This window comes from Dreissena polymorpha, chromosome 3 (genome assembly GCF_020536995.1).
Source record: "Dreissena polymorpha isolate Duluth1 chromosome 3, UMN_Dpol_1.0, whole genome shotgun sequence".
NCBI classification, from domain to species: Eukaryota; Metazoa; Mollusca; class Bivalvia; order Myida; family Dreissenidae; genus Dreissena; species Dreissena polymorpha.
The window spans coordinates 56,536,605-56,552,110 of record NC_068357.1 but is presented as its reverse complement, the minus strand read 5'-3'; the positions used below and the strand labels follow the sequence as shown (position 1 = coordinate 56,552,110).

At 36.6% G+C, this 15,506-nt stretch overlaps 1 protein-coding gene across 1 annotated transcript in view; it reads right to left on the bottom strand.

Moving 5' to 3' along the window:
* LOC127874266 (neuronal calcium sensor 2-like) overlaps positions 1 to 15,506 on the bottom strand; it is a 146,815-nt gene extending 131,309 nt beyond the window's left edge. The window contains exon 1 of the mRNA XM_052418483.1: positions 15,381 to 15,506. The gene's annotated coding sequence lies outside the window, so the exon portion shown is untranslated. The remainder of the gene's footprint in view (positions 1 to 15,380) is intronic.

Sequence of the window (15,506 nt, the reverse complement as noted above, 5' to 3'; positions counted from 1 at the left end):
TCTCACAATGAACGACTTAGTTATGTCCCAGACAAGCTTGTTCTGCCCACCCGCCAGTCCGCCAACAATCACCAATCTAATAACCAGTTTTTTCCTTTGGAAAACCTGGTTAAAAATGGGCAGTCACATGATGAAATAAACAGGGACTGTCATTAAGGACATGATTATCAGAAAAACAATCTGTCAGTTTATACAGTGAGAAAGTGCTTAGTGGCAACATCAATGAAAATTAAATAGATATAGTCTTAGCCCCCAGATATGATATACAGTATGAATGGATCAACTGATGTAATCTATGTTGATTTCATAAATTAAAGACTTTACGATGTCGTCTGTAAACTATCTCACTTAGAAGGAAAGTGAAAATGGCTATGTGCAAACAGCATAAAACCAGTTTACAGCATGCGAGTAACTCGCAGTCTGTTTAGGTTTTATACTGTTCTCTGCTATTCAGTATCTAAGGTCTTAAATTAATTTTAATTTTCTAAGGGAATAGAAATGTATGAAAATACGTATCAAAGTGGTAAAGGGTTTAAGACTTTAGGCCACCCCTTTTTTTTTATTGGTTTACAATTGTTTTTTGAAAATGGTCCATTGGGCAGTCGAAAAAAACAAAATACAATCTTTTCATTGAATAGAAACAAAGTTAATAATAACAAGGCTATTGTCAAGCAATATGGCCCCCTACCGGCTTTACCATTGTCGGAAATTCCACCATTTTCAGATTATTTTTGTGTTGCCATAGCAACCACAATTTTTGACGTAGGAACAAAATGAAATGACGTGCATAATGTCCATATTGCCATCTATCCATGTTCCAAGTTTCATGAAAAAATATTCAAAACTTTTAAAGTTATCGCAGGATCCAGAAAACAACCATTTTTAGCAGTATTTCTAGTGTATTTGTTGCCATAGCAACCAGAATTTTGACGTAGGAACAAAATGAAATGACGTGCATAATGTCCATATTGCCATCTATCCATGTTACAAGTTTCATGAAAAAATATTAATTACTTTTAAAGTTATCGCAGGATCCAGAAAAGTGTGACGGACGGACGGACGGACAAACTGACGGACGGACGGACTGACGGACGGACGGACTGACAGATGGAGCTCAAACCATAAGTCTCCTCCGGTGAAACCGGTAGGGGACAATAACCACAGAACAAAGACAACATTACTTTTATAACATTAACACAAAACGATAAATCGAATTATGCAAAGAAACACATCTATATCTTTAAATGAAATGAGTCCTAAAAGCATGTTTTGCAACATCAGGCAATTTTAATCACTCCATTGCATGACATGCGTTCTTCTTCCATTAAAACCAAAAACTGGGCATCATTTCCGTAATTCGATGCGCACCATTGCGCAATGCGATGCCCATTGCATAAATCTTATATAAGATAAACTACTCTTACACAAATTATTTGTTTGCTCTTTCTCAACTTATGAGATTGTTCATGAAATAAAAACGAGGTAGATCGATCACCGCGTCGTCGCGGTAATGTTTGCTTAAGTTGTTGTTGTCATGAAAACTCATTGATTTACAACGGAAAACGTCTTATTTTAACTGACGCAAATTTATTTATTCATATTTTTCAACTTCGCTTTTGCTTTATTTTGATAATATAATCCAAAGTTTAATGTAAGCAAGTTTTTTTTTTAATGGAATTGTAAACAAAGTGTCAGTTAAAATCTTCCGAAAATTTGCAGTCTGTGTGAATTGACAGTTTGACGTCATCAAAGGAAAGCCGCTTCCTGTCTGAGGCAATAAAGCGACAAATTTCTCGCCGACAAAATTGGCTTCCTATGTCTAGCAATCAACATGCTGAACCAATTGTGTGTTTGTTTCTCAATGGCAATTCTCAACTTTAATAATAGCATGCGCATAGCTCCTCCTTCGAATCTTTTGCAGAGAACGTAGGTGGAGTTTAACGGTTAATTGAGCAAGTGTTTTACGCAAGTTGAGTTCTGATTTGCCGAAATTACTCGGCCTTAAGCGTTGACATAACAAATACATTTATCAATGATTTTCCGAGATATACCGATTGTTCCGATTTACAAACTTTCTGTACAGTTCCTATCCATGGCAGACGTGTTTACAAAATTCCTAAACACATATATTGTAAATAATGGTAGTATTTTATTGGATTATTTATACTTCTTATCAAATTGCAAGATAATACTTTTTTTATCTACTATTATATCTGGTTTGTTTGATATAATTAACATGTTAAACAATATAGTTTCGTCACAGACTCGGAAATAAATTTGATGGGGTCGAAATTTTACTGACGCTGATTTTCCTATTGTCTGTAATTGTTTACCCGAAATAAATCTTGAGAAGTGCTCATTCAACTTTGTAAGTGTCCATTGTTTTTTTTCATCTATGGGGCAGAAAAAAATATCCCGATCTCTGCAATATATGGGAACCAGTCGTCGATTTTACTTACTTGATTTTATTCTCAACCGTACTCACCGGATCGTTTTTTATGCTCCCCCAATTTTTTTTGGGGGGGAGCATATAGTATTCGCTTCGTCTGTCCTTCTGTGTGTCCATGTGTCTGTCCGTCCGTGCACAATTTTTGTCTGGGCTATTTCTCAGCAACTAATGATTGGAATTCAATGAAACTTTATGGGAAGCTTCACTACCAAGAGAAGATGTGCATATTATCAGCCGGTTCTGGTCGGATGATTTTTCACAGAGTTATGGCCCTTTGAAATTTTCCATTTACTGTACATGTAGTGCAATTCTTGTCCGGGCTATTTCTCAGCAACTAAAGACTGAAATTCAATGAAACTTTATGGGAAGCTTCACTACCAAGAGGAGATGTGCATATAATCAGCGGGTTCTCGTCGGATGATTTTTCACAGAGTTATGGCCCTTTGAAATTGTCCATTGTACATATAGAGCAATTTTTGTCCGGGCTATTTCTCAGCAACTTATTACGGGAATTCAATGAAACTTTATGGGAAGCTTCACTTACAACAGGAGATGTGCACATTATCAGCTGGTTATGGTCGGATAATTTTTCACTGAGTTATGGCCCTTTGAAATTTTCTATAAACTGTACATATATTGCAATTCTTGTCCGGGCTATTTCTCCCCAATTACTGACTGGAATTTAATGAAGCTTTATGGGAAGCTTAACTACCTTGAAGAGATGCACATGTTATTTGTGGGTTCTGGTTAGATGATTTATTAAGAGAGTTATGGCCCTTTGAAATTTTTAAGTTGCTAAACCATCCATTGTATTATTTTGTCCAAAGTTATGCCCCTCAAGACGTTTCCTTTTATCTGAATATATAGTGCAATATTGTGAGAGATGACTGATGGTCACATTGAAATGTACCAGTTGTTGTTGTAGTTTGAAAAGAAGATTTATTATTAGTGACTGTTTGTGATAACTTGGTGTGTTTTTTACAAGTAAACATTTTTTAATTTTAAGTTTTTCCGTTCTAGTTCTAAATTTGTTTCTAGTAGCACCTTATTGTTTGTGCTGGGATGACAGTTTGCAGACTGCAACATAAACATAAAAATACACTATTTAGTATTTATTCTAAGACAAGGAATGCAGTTATGATGGTTAAGTACCTACATTACAGGCTTTTTCTTTGCCATTTTGGGAAAAGGAGTCTGGTCTAATTAGAGATTTTTTAAATCGATACCATGGCAAATTTGGGATTTTTTTAACAACAAAATGGAACAAATAATTTTTTATCAACAAATTTATTGACACATCAATTTATTTCACGACAAAAATGTGATTCGCTCAAAGTCCACTGATTTTGGAAAAAAGTATTTAATAAAGCTCTTAATAATAATTCAAATTAGGAGAACAAAATCATGTAAATGTTATAAACTTACTTTGAGTTGTTAAAAAATTCAGATGTAATAAACATCAGACACTTCATTAAAAAAACGAAAAGTAATTGGGATTTTTTTGTCAATTTTAGATTTAGGAATTAGGTCCGTTTACTTTCGGATCACGTCCGTTTGACTGTCTTTTTAAAAAAAGCAGGAGAATCCCTACATTACCTTCTATACTAGGTTGATGTTGCTTTTGTTTAAATTGAATAAGCTTAATTAATATATGCAGATAAATACACTTTGACAACGTTCTTTAGATCTCCGCCATAGACACCAAGTACTGATTCTAGTCCCAGGAAACAGACTTGAGAGCGTTTAATATAAGCCATTGGCTTTCTATTCCATTGGTCATATTCATAAAATGCCAATAAAAATTAATTAAGTACCACGCAAGCGTACTCATTATACCTGGATTAAGGTTTTAATTCTTACAGTTTGCCTTGGCGTAATGGATACGGTGTATGCCTAGGGACCAAGAGGACACAAGTACGATCCCCACTTAGGGAGCGTTCTTTAGATCTCCGCCATAGACACCAAGTACTGATTCTAGTCCCAGGATACAGACTTGAGAGCGTTTAATATAAGCCATTGCTTTCTATGCAATCCAGCTTAAAATCAATAGGTTTGAACTAATTCTTACAGCCATTTAAGTTAATCATATTTTGCGCAAATCGTATAGCATCAATCAAATGACGGAATAGCATTTTAAGTCTAGTGGAACCAACCATCAGTTAAATCAAGAAAGCAATTTGGTGCAATCAATACCTGATAAATAATTCACATTTGCTTTATTTTCTGGGAACTATTACCAGCTGCCACTATGTTTATTGACTTAGGGAAAGCTTTAGCCTCTTTAACTTAAAACCAGATGTTATTCAACAAAACTACTTTGCCAGAAAACATGACTCCTCTGGAAGCTTTTTATAAAGACATGTCTGCGTTTAAGGTTCCATGAAAGTTCAAAGGCTTTACTATCTCCAACCAAAGATGGACAATTCCAAGACATGATTCAGGAACCAATTCTTAGACTAAAGAATCAAAAAGTGACTTAGAACTATGGAAAAAATAATCAAAAAGGGACCTTTATAATTATATTATGGAAAGTATATAATGCTCAAAGTTTGAATATATGCAGGCAACAAATGTTTCTAATGTCATAAATAAATTGTTTTAAATGAAGAATTGTGTTTTTTGAGGTGATAAAATTGAATGCCCATGCCATATCATATTATAAGAACATTATTGTTCAAAGAATATTCTTTATTTTGAGACTTATTTATACGACTAAGAACTGGGTGATGAATACATGTCCTGGTCCCCTGCACATATTCGTGACACAAAGTCACAATACATGCCCTGGTCCCTAGCATATATTGGTGGTACAAAGTCACAATTGGTCCCCAGCACATATTGGTGGTACAAAGTCACAATACATGCCCTGGTCCCCAGCACATATTGGTGGTACAAAGTCACAATTGGTCTACAGCACATATTGGTGGTTCAAAGTCAAAATACATGCCCTGGTCCCCAGCACATATTGGTGGTACAAAGTCACAATACATGCCCTGGTCCCCAGCACATATTGGTGGTACAAAGTCACAATTGGTCCCTAGCACATATTGGTGGTACAAAGTCACAATACATGCCCTGGTCCCCAGCACATATTGGTGGTACAAAGTCACAATACATGCCCTGGTCTGCAGCACATATTGGTGGTACAAATTCACAATTGGTCCCAACAAATTGATGGTACAAAGTCGCAATACATGCCCTAGTCCGCAGCACAAATTGGTGGTACAAAGTCACAATACATGCCCTGGTCCCCAGCACATATTGGTGGTACAAAGTCACAATTGGTCCCTAGCACATATTGGTGGTACAAAGTCACAATACATGCCCTGGTCCCCAGCACATATTGGTGGTACAAAGTCACAATACATGCCCTGGTCTGCAGCACAAATTGGTGGTACAAAGTCACAATACATGCCCTGGTCCCCAGCACATATTGGTGGTACAAATTCACAATTGGTCCCAACAAATTGATGGTACAAAGTCGCAATACATGCCCTAGTCCGCAGCACAAATTGGTGGTACAAAGTCACAATACATGCCCTGGTCCCCAGCACATATTGGTGGTACAAAGTTACAATAGATGCCCTGGTCCCCAGCACAAATTGGTGGTACAAAGTCACAATACATGCCCTGGTCCCCAGCACATATTGGTGGTCCAAAGTGACACAAGACCTGTACAGATTTCTTCAGGATATTCCTGATGTACTCACCAACTAACATAAAATAAAATCATAGCAAAAAAGGTACAGATAAGTAAAAAAACACTTAAGTATTAAAGTTAAAAGTTAGTATGTTCATATTTTGATTGATATTTTGCAATGTTCACAAGTTCCATTCATGTGTTTGTTTAAGTATATAATTAGTGACTTATAATCCTTAATCATCATAATTTTGTAAACATAATACATTATTGACAACTCTAATTATATCCACAAATTCTAAATGCGACTATCTTCCAAGTATCAAATTGTTTTATATGTAAAGAACGGACACTCATCTGGCAAGGCAAGCCACTGATTGGCGGGCTTAGTTGTCTATTATTGTTCTTGGACATTATGTCTACATTCCCTAGTCTCTTATCCCCTCTGGGAATTTTGCTGAAGCAGAAAATGCTATGTACTGATAAAATTGTATCATGATATAATAAGTCATTATAAACTAATGAAGTTATTTAAAACAAGACATCCTTTAACCCTTTACCACTTAGATAGGTATTTTAACGGATTTGTAGTCCAATAGAAAGTTAATTTAAATTAATTACCTTTCTTACTAAATTTAAATTAGTTTTAAATGCTTCATTACCAACCCTTAGAAACTGATGATCAGCAAACAGTATAAAACCTGAACACACTGCGAGTTACTTGAAGGCTCTTCTGGTTTCTATGCTGGTTGCAAAAGCCATTTTCACTTTGCTTCGAATGGGGTAAAGGGTTAAACGAACTAGAGCTTTGTCACAGACGTTACGAATACCCCCACATGCCGCACTGACACAGAATATTTTGCATGTTGTCTTAAAAAAAAAAGCAGACTCCATTCTCAATGTTTAAAACGCACTAAGTGACCCCGTGACCTAGTTTGTGACCCAGCATGGCCCATGTTTGAACTTGACCTAGACATCATCTAGATACAACATCTGACCAAGTTTGGTGAAGATCGGATGAAAACAACTTGAATTAGAGAGCCGACACTTAATACGGATCGACCGACCGACCGAGTACAGACAGACAAACTCACTCCTATATACCCCCCTAAACTTCGTTTGTGAGGGTATAAAAATGCCATGAAAGTACTGTCAATATACTCAGGCTAATCTGGGAAGACACCTGTGTCTATACATAGCCCAAAATTATACATTACAGTCCAACCCCTCTTAAGCAGCCAGTCAAGGAAAACAGCCAAATTGGCTGCTTAAGCGGGGTGGCCTCTTAAGAGGGGGTTGGGTCATAGGGAGTCTGGAGTTGATGAGTGCATGGCCAACTGTTCAATTTTTGTATAAACAAAATGGTAAATATGTGTACATGTACTAAACAATGTAAAGACTTAAAATAATTTTATTTCTTCCTTTCTAAAATCAGCTATAAGACAACATTTTCATTCAAAAAAATATTCTATTCATCTTTCTAATCATCATCAATATCATCATCATTAGAATCAAGTCAATGAAAAAGAATCATTCTCATGATTCATTGTTTACACAATGCGCGTTGTATGGCCCCAATGCACTTAAGATGGGAACAGTTGTGAATCAGTTATGCGTGAATAACTCCCGTGTCACTATATATCGATAATTTAATCGGTTTATTGCATTTTTATGGCTTTGAATACCTACCACACGAATTGGTCCCGACAGTGATCTCCTTCACGATAAAATCGTGGCCAGTTACTAAAGAGACTGATAATAGCAACCGGGTGTAATCCTCCTGGTAATCTTGCTTTTCATGCATAATATTATAAAAACATTTTTTCGCCGCGTAAAGAGTTTTATCAAAATTAATATTGAAATCATTGTAAATATAAAACAAATATAAATAATAATTTGTAATCCGATACACACTCCCGATTGTTTAATGTTAACGAGACGTTTACAAATTCTAGCATCGTGTATTTCCTTTGTCCCGACAAAAGCGCGCGAAAAGTATGCACCAATGTACAATGTCACGCCATACCCATGGTTCGAAAGCATGTGTGTATTGATTTTTTGATAAAAACATTGTAGCACAGATAACATGTAGATCAGTTGATTTCGGTGAAAAGTTTTGTTGTTCTTTTTAACTTTTAATTAGCCGATAATTGTCATAAATGTGTGCTTGAAATAGTATGAGCTACAAATAATAAATTATAAATTAAGAATCTCCTTTCCAGTAATAATAGGTGATATTCACACGTGCGGAAACAAAAAGATTAAACGGTCGAATATTGCTTTTAACCTGATAACCCGATAATCCGCCGCTAATTAATTGCAATTTGCAAACTGGCTGTCAAAATGTTTATCACACATCACGCTTCAGTACTACAGAGCCTAAACCGCAGACTGGAAGTACGTATCGATTTTTTCGCCGTTGCTTCTGTGTAATTTTGCTTATGTACGTGACTGACTTACTTGCTCGTGACCACTCATATGGGGGGAATTTAACATTTGGGATGCAAAATTGCTGGCCGCTGGCCGGAGAAACGGGGTTACCGCTTAAGAGGGGTGCATTATATAGTGTTTATCGACGGTCGCAGCACAGACCGGCCGCCTACACGGGGTGACCGGCGATGAGGGGTGACCGGAAGTAGGGGTTGGACTGTATACCCAAATAAGGGAGCTACTAATTCAACACTGACTCTGATTTGGCATTTGAGGAAAAGGTTAGAAATATTTCAATCAGAAACCTAATGTTATCAAACTTCATCGCTCTGCTAAATCAGAACACAATTTTCATTCATGGCATAATGTATATACAGTCAAAACTGACCTAACAGTCACATGAGAATAACAGTCAATTGCAGACAACATTCAATCTGGATTCCCCCCCCACCCCTCCTACCCCCGATGAAAATCACTCTATATGACACTTGAGAATAATGGTCAATTGTCTAAAGCAGCCAACTGCCAGTATATTTCACTCCGAAAGTCATGTTCGAACTGAAAACAACGGTCATGCCTCGGTCGTTTCAAGTCGCGAAAATTAAGAAATCAGTTGCACGTAACAAAGAAAGTGTATTAATAGCAATTATCGGCTGCATTCATAACGACAAAGCATGAGCACATGACGACGTCAAAAAATCTTTATTGCTGATAAGGTGTGAACATCAACATTAAGCTGGTGAGTTTTTTTATAAGAAGGCGATATAAGGATAAGTAATTGTCTGTTCAGGAAAAAAATATATTTAATTGCAATTTATATAACTAATTAAAAAAAATTTTAACAAGATTTTGGCGTCTTTTTCTTTGAATTATATAGAGATCAATACAGCTATACTGTACTTTTGGTATATAACAGTAAATCCATTTTTATAACTGTTCGGAATGATGTCAATGACACATGACAATCTTTATTTAAAAATACATCCCAAGGAATGTAAAACATACTGTCGGATTTACTGAATGAACGAGATGCACTTGTATACAACAATTCTATTGTTGATAAAGTCATATTTTTAGTTGAAAAAAAGTGAAATTAAATAAATGTATTTATAAGACATTATTCTGTATTATTTATTATATATTATTTATGTTATTATACTTAGTTATCGGTAATGAACCTTTGTTTTACACTGTGTGACGACTGGGTGGGGTAACGACATAGCATTATACTACCAACCATCTTAAAATTGGTGATCCAAGAATAATGCTCACTTGTCAACAACAGTCACTTTGGTCATTTCCCTTGACTGACCGCTGTTCTCAGTTTTGACTGTATTATAATTAACTGCTCAAACTGCTATTAGGATTTTCTAGTTTCAAATGAATAAAAATGTTGTTACAATTATTAAGAAATACATCATTTATCCTCTTAACATGTTGCTGTCATATTATCACAGATGACAGATGCTGATGGTAACCAAGCTTAATGATAATCTGCCATTGGATCATCTGGGTCACATTAGCAACCTTTGTGATAAACAACATGGGCATTTTTGACGGACGGAAATGTCTGTGGTGCCAATTTTTCTTTAGATTTTTTGCCATAACAAACACAAATGAGATCATATAGTGTTCCAGTTACATGTACAAAGAAAAAAAGAAAAGTTTGTTGTTTTCATAAAAGTGACAACTACATTACAATCAAGGGGACACTAAAATCACACACAATTCCCTAGAAACAATGTCATGAAAATGGCAAGAATTGGTAAATAATTAATTGCATAACATTAATACACATTCCTGATTATTACTGAAAGCAGGACTTGCATCAAGAGCTCTCTATTCTCCAAATGTTTTCTAATCCCCTTTGGTATTTCAGAACTAAAAAAAGCACTTGAATAGATTAGCTTTCCATTATGTTTATTGCTTTTCACAATCATCTACTGGTATTGAAGTGCATACATGAATTCCTTCGAGATATTAGATATGATGACATCAATAAAAACATTCTTCAACAAGAAATGGCGCAGCAGAGGCCGACGTTATCCCCACGCCGCATGTTTGACCCAGGGGCGCCCTAGGGTTGGTAACGGGGCCATGCATAGTTGAGATTGACCGCATTGTCATAAGAGGTCAGTATCAATTAGAAGTGAATCGGTGTAGAAATGAAGAAGTTATAGTAAAAGGCAATTTGGGTTGGTGTGGCCTATGTGAGCGGGGCCCCCCAGGGTTGGTAATGGGACCATGAATAGTTGAGATTGACCGTATTGTCATAAGAGAGGTTCAGTATCAATTAGAAGTGAATGGGTGTAGAAATGAAGAAATAATAGTAAAAGGCCATTTTGGGTGAGTGTGGCCTATGTGGGCGGGGCGCCCCAGGGTTGGTAATGGGGCCATGCATAGTTGAGATTGACGGTATTGTCATAAGAGGAGTTCAGTATCAATTTGATGTGAATCGGTGTATAAATGAAGAAATTATAGTAAAAGGCAATTTTGGGTGGGTGTGGTCTATGTGGGCAGGGCGCCCCAGGGTTGGTAATGGGGCCATGCATACCGTATTTTCCCTTGTACAGCGCACGTTTTTTAACCTCCAAATTTGAAATAAAAAAGTTTGTGCGCGTTATACATTGATACAACGCTATCCTGGCTGCTAAATTGCAACAAATTCATTTTGTAATCGTAAATATTCATTATAGCCGCCATTTTTATATTCCAGAAAACTACACCCTATAATCCTACAGACTAAAGGGGCCGTTGTCAAAACAAGAAAAAGTTGGTAATGGCAGATATGAACAGGGAAGCATTAGTTATTTACAAAAATAAAATGTTTGAATAAAGTATGGGAACATTTATTTGTCTGTGTTTGTGCACTTCTACGGCAATTTTCGGTCCGCTTAGGCAGCTTACCTTGGACTGGTAAAGGTATTTGGTCTTTTTCGCAGGTAACCGTAGGTGTGAACAGGGCATTTTAAAGTGTTTTCCAGTTTGGTCCAGGTTTTTGGCGCCTTCATTGTTCATCACATACGACTGTGAAGTGCGACAAACAATAACCCAACTTGTCCAACATATTAGATGAACAGTTTTACATCAATACTGACATATCTCAACAACTATAGCCCTGTCTCCCATGCGCCACAAAGTTTTATTCAGCATTCAAATTTAAAGCCCATGCTTTCCCTGAGGAAGAATGACACGATGTACATGAATTCTTATTTTCTCAAGTTTTACACGAAATGCGCGTGGACTGTTAACCCTTTCCCTGATAGACCTCTTATCTGATCTGCCACTCCAGGCCAATACCAGTCCTGCTGTTCTGATAACAGTGACTCCATATACAGCTGATAAGCCTGACCATACCTTCTCAATAGGGTTATTGGGAAAATAATGGAAACATTCTCAACTGTTACACCTGTCTTGTTTAGGCAAAACAAAAATAGGTCGGTTTCCGGTCGCCTGACCGTGTCTCCTGAATCGGCGCCGACCCTTAACTTTTTATTGCGGTGCCGAAAAAAATAATTTTTTTGTACTTGTTTTAAACGTTTTTCTGCAATAAATATGGAAAAAAGCAAACAAAGCAAATATTATACATATATTTATCAATACAAGATGTAATATCAAGCAAACAACGCATATATATATATACATTTATTTCTTCTTATAAGCTTTAGTAGTCTTCCATTCTAGTACCCGAAAGACAAAAAAAAAAAAAAAATAATAATTATTTCCCTACCTACCGACCCTGTTTTTTTTCCGAGGAGACCGGAAACTGACTTATTAATTTTTGGCCTTAGGCTTAATTTTCACTTAGTTCCTTGCATTTCACATCATTTGTGTCGATGTAAATATTGTAGAGAAATAAATTCTCATTCCAACCATATAAATTTTAAGTCTGTATTCTAATAAATAATACGAGGATATAAGTTATAACAAGTAATACAAGCGTATGCGAATGCAACAAGAAATGCAGTGACAACCCCACCTTAAAATATTCAATTGTTACATTAGGCAATTAATCTTTTGATTTGTCGGCATTTTGTTTTATTTCAGACTCCATGCAGTTTTAAGATAATAATCTCTGTGCTTTATTACCGAAACTCGTTAGTTTCTGAACGCATGTGCTACTGAAAATAGCCACCGGGATTTTATGGCCCAAACAAGCACAAAGTGTCTAGGACCCGTGTTTTTTATCCCTAAATGTTAGATAAGCACGTGGACTGTTAATTGTTATGTTGGTCAGTACAAAAGGCTTACTGGAAACCGCCGACTGCGTCTTTGTTTTATTGCTCAATCAAGCACCAAAAATCCGATATCCTGTGTATTACCAAACACAAACTTTAGATTAGCACGTGTCGTCTGTCAAAACAAGTATTGTACATGTCAGTTAACATCGAAGCAATTCTCGTGTATGATCTCGGAAAGGGGACTTGCTATAAACATTTACCATTACGATTTTTTTTTTCATAAGATTTGCTAAAAACAAATGAGAACCAAACAAACATACACAGACAACATGAAATATAAATAACTATGACAAATTAAATGAAAAAAATACAACGTTGGTTTATTTTCAAAATAACGGTAATAAACGCATGTATCAGGGAATCGAAAGACTCGGGATTATACGCATCTATCAGGGAAAGGGTTAATATGTTGCTAGAAAATTACAAAATTGTCATAAAAGTATAGTGCTATGCAACCCATGCTCCGAATCATAATGACGCTTCCTATTTTGAATGCTTAATTAAGCTTTCCAATGCCCCTGATTATTGGGATGCGTAATAGTAAAATAGCGGCCATTTTCGGTCCCATTTGGTGGTTTTATTGTCTTTAAATATTTTGTCTTCATTTTTGCATTAATAAAACAGCCTGTGTGCTATACATGGGTGCGCCCGATACAAAGGAAAATATGGTAGTTGAGATTGAATGTATAAAAAAAATTGTCATAAAAGAGGTTCAGTATCAATTTGAAGTGAATCAGTGTAGAAATTAAGAAATTATAGTAAAAGGCAATTTTGGGTGGGTGTGGTCTATGTGGGCGGAGCGCCCCTGGGTTGGTAATGGGGCCATGCATAGTTGAGATTGACCGTATTGTCATTAGAGAGGTTCAGCATCAATTTGAAGTAAATCAGTGTAGAAATGAAGAAGTTAATGTAAAATAACCTAAAACAAGAGTGCCAAACTGTCACAAGATACGCCCGTTTGAAGGTTTTGGACAACTTGATAACTTTACCATGACCAATATTTGAACTTGACCTACATATCATCTAGACACAACTTCTGACCAAATTTGGTGAAGATCAGATGAAAACTACTTCAATTAGAGAGCGGACAACATGCTAAATGCTTGAAATGCACTAAGTGACCTCGTGATCTAGTTTTTGACCCGGCATGACCCATATTTGAACTTGACCTAGATATTGTCCAGACACAACTTCTGACCAAATTTGGTGAAGATCGGATGAAAACTACTTCAATTTGAGAGCGGACACCATGCTAAATGCTTGAAATGCACTAAGTGACCCTGTGACCTAGTTTTTGACCCTGCATGACCCATATACAAGCTTGACCTAGATATTGTCTAGATACAACTTCTGGCCAAGTACGGTGATTATCAGATAAAAACTACTTCTATTACAGAGCGGACACCATGCTAAATGCTTGAAATGCACTAAGTGACCCTGTGACCTAGTTTTTGACCCGGTATAACCCATATTTGAACTTGACCTAGATATTGTCTAGATAAAACTTCTGACCAAGTTTGGTAAAGATCGGATGAAAACTGTTTGAATTAGAGAGCGAACACTGCTGTGGACGCCGCCCGCCCGCCGCCAAGGTGAAACTATAATACATCACGTTTTTTTAAATGGGCCTATAAAAATGAGTGAAAATCTCTGACCCGGCCCCACCGCAACTCCCATAACTTTTGACCCAGGGGTCAGATCAAAATTCCAAATAGAGCAGGGTCGCACATATGCTCATAGCTACAATGTGTGTAAGTTTCAAGGTTCTAAAGCTAATAGTGTAGGAGGAGATAGTGGCCAGGACAGACCAACAGACGGACAGACGGCGGAGATAACCACAATATCTCCACGCTTTTAAAAAAGTGTGGGGATGATAAATAAAACTGAAAGTATGTGATGACAGAAATGGTGTATTTACTGTTCCGACTGCCGCTTAATTAGAAGCTAACTATGATTTATTATAATTTTTTTCCACTATGTATTTCTCTACTTTATGTCTAAAAAGTAAGTTGTAACAAGATTCTATAATTAATGGGGCTTTAATAGTGCTTACCTTGTTTTTAGCTGAAATAATTCACGTTCAGAATAAATCTGAATGCGCAAATCCAAGAGTCTGCCAAAGCAAAAAATCAAAAGACTCCATGGTGGCAAATTATCTTGACTAACCATGTTTTTGCTATGATTTGATAGTGTTGACAGAGTTGCAGACCAATTCCAACTTGTCCAAGTTGAAACTTTGAAAATTAACGTTCTGGCCAAGCTTCATCAAGACTGAATTGATAAATTAGGTCTGAAAATCTTCTGGCTATTAGAGTGATAACACAGTTTTTCTTCGATATGATTGATGACCTAATTTTTGACCCCAATTGACCCAAATTGGAACTTACACTGACCAAGTATTATCAATATTGAGCAAAAGGGTGGCTTTGATGGTTGAAACAACCTCACTGTTGATGAGGCACACCCCACCCCACAAGACGCGCATCACATGACGCCGGACATATAATGAAAATAATAACTCACTTTGAATGTTTTGTGGTCATGTTAAGTGTTATTTAAAAAAGGTATTGTATGAATCGCATAAGCGCATACGTGTCTCAAATGTATAACTCAAACGTACCCGTAACGGTAATTTCAAGGTCCATATAGTCGCTCAGACATTCAATGCACGATTACTGTTTACCGGAAATGCTCGTTGCGTATCCGCGAAGTGTCAGATGAAAGGCTGCCCGGATGAAAGACGCGA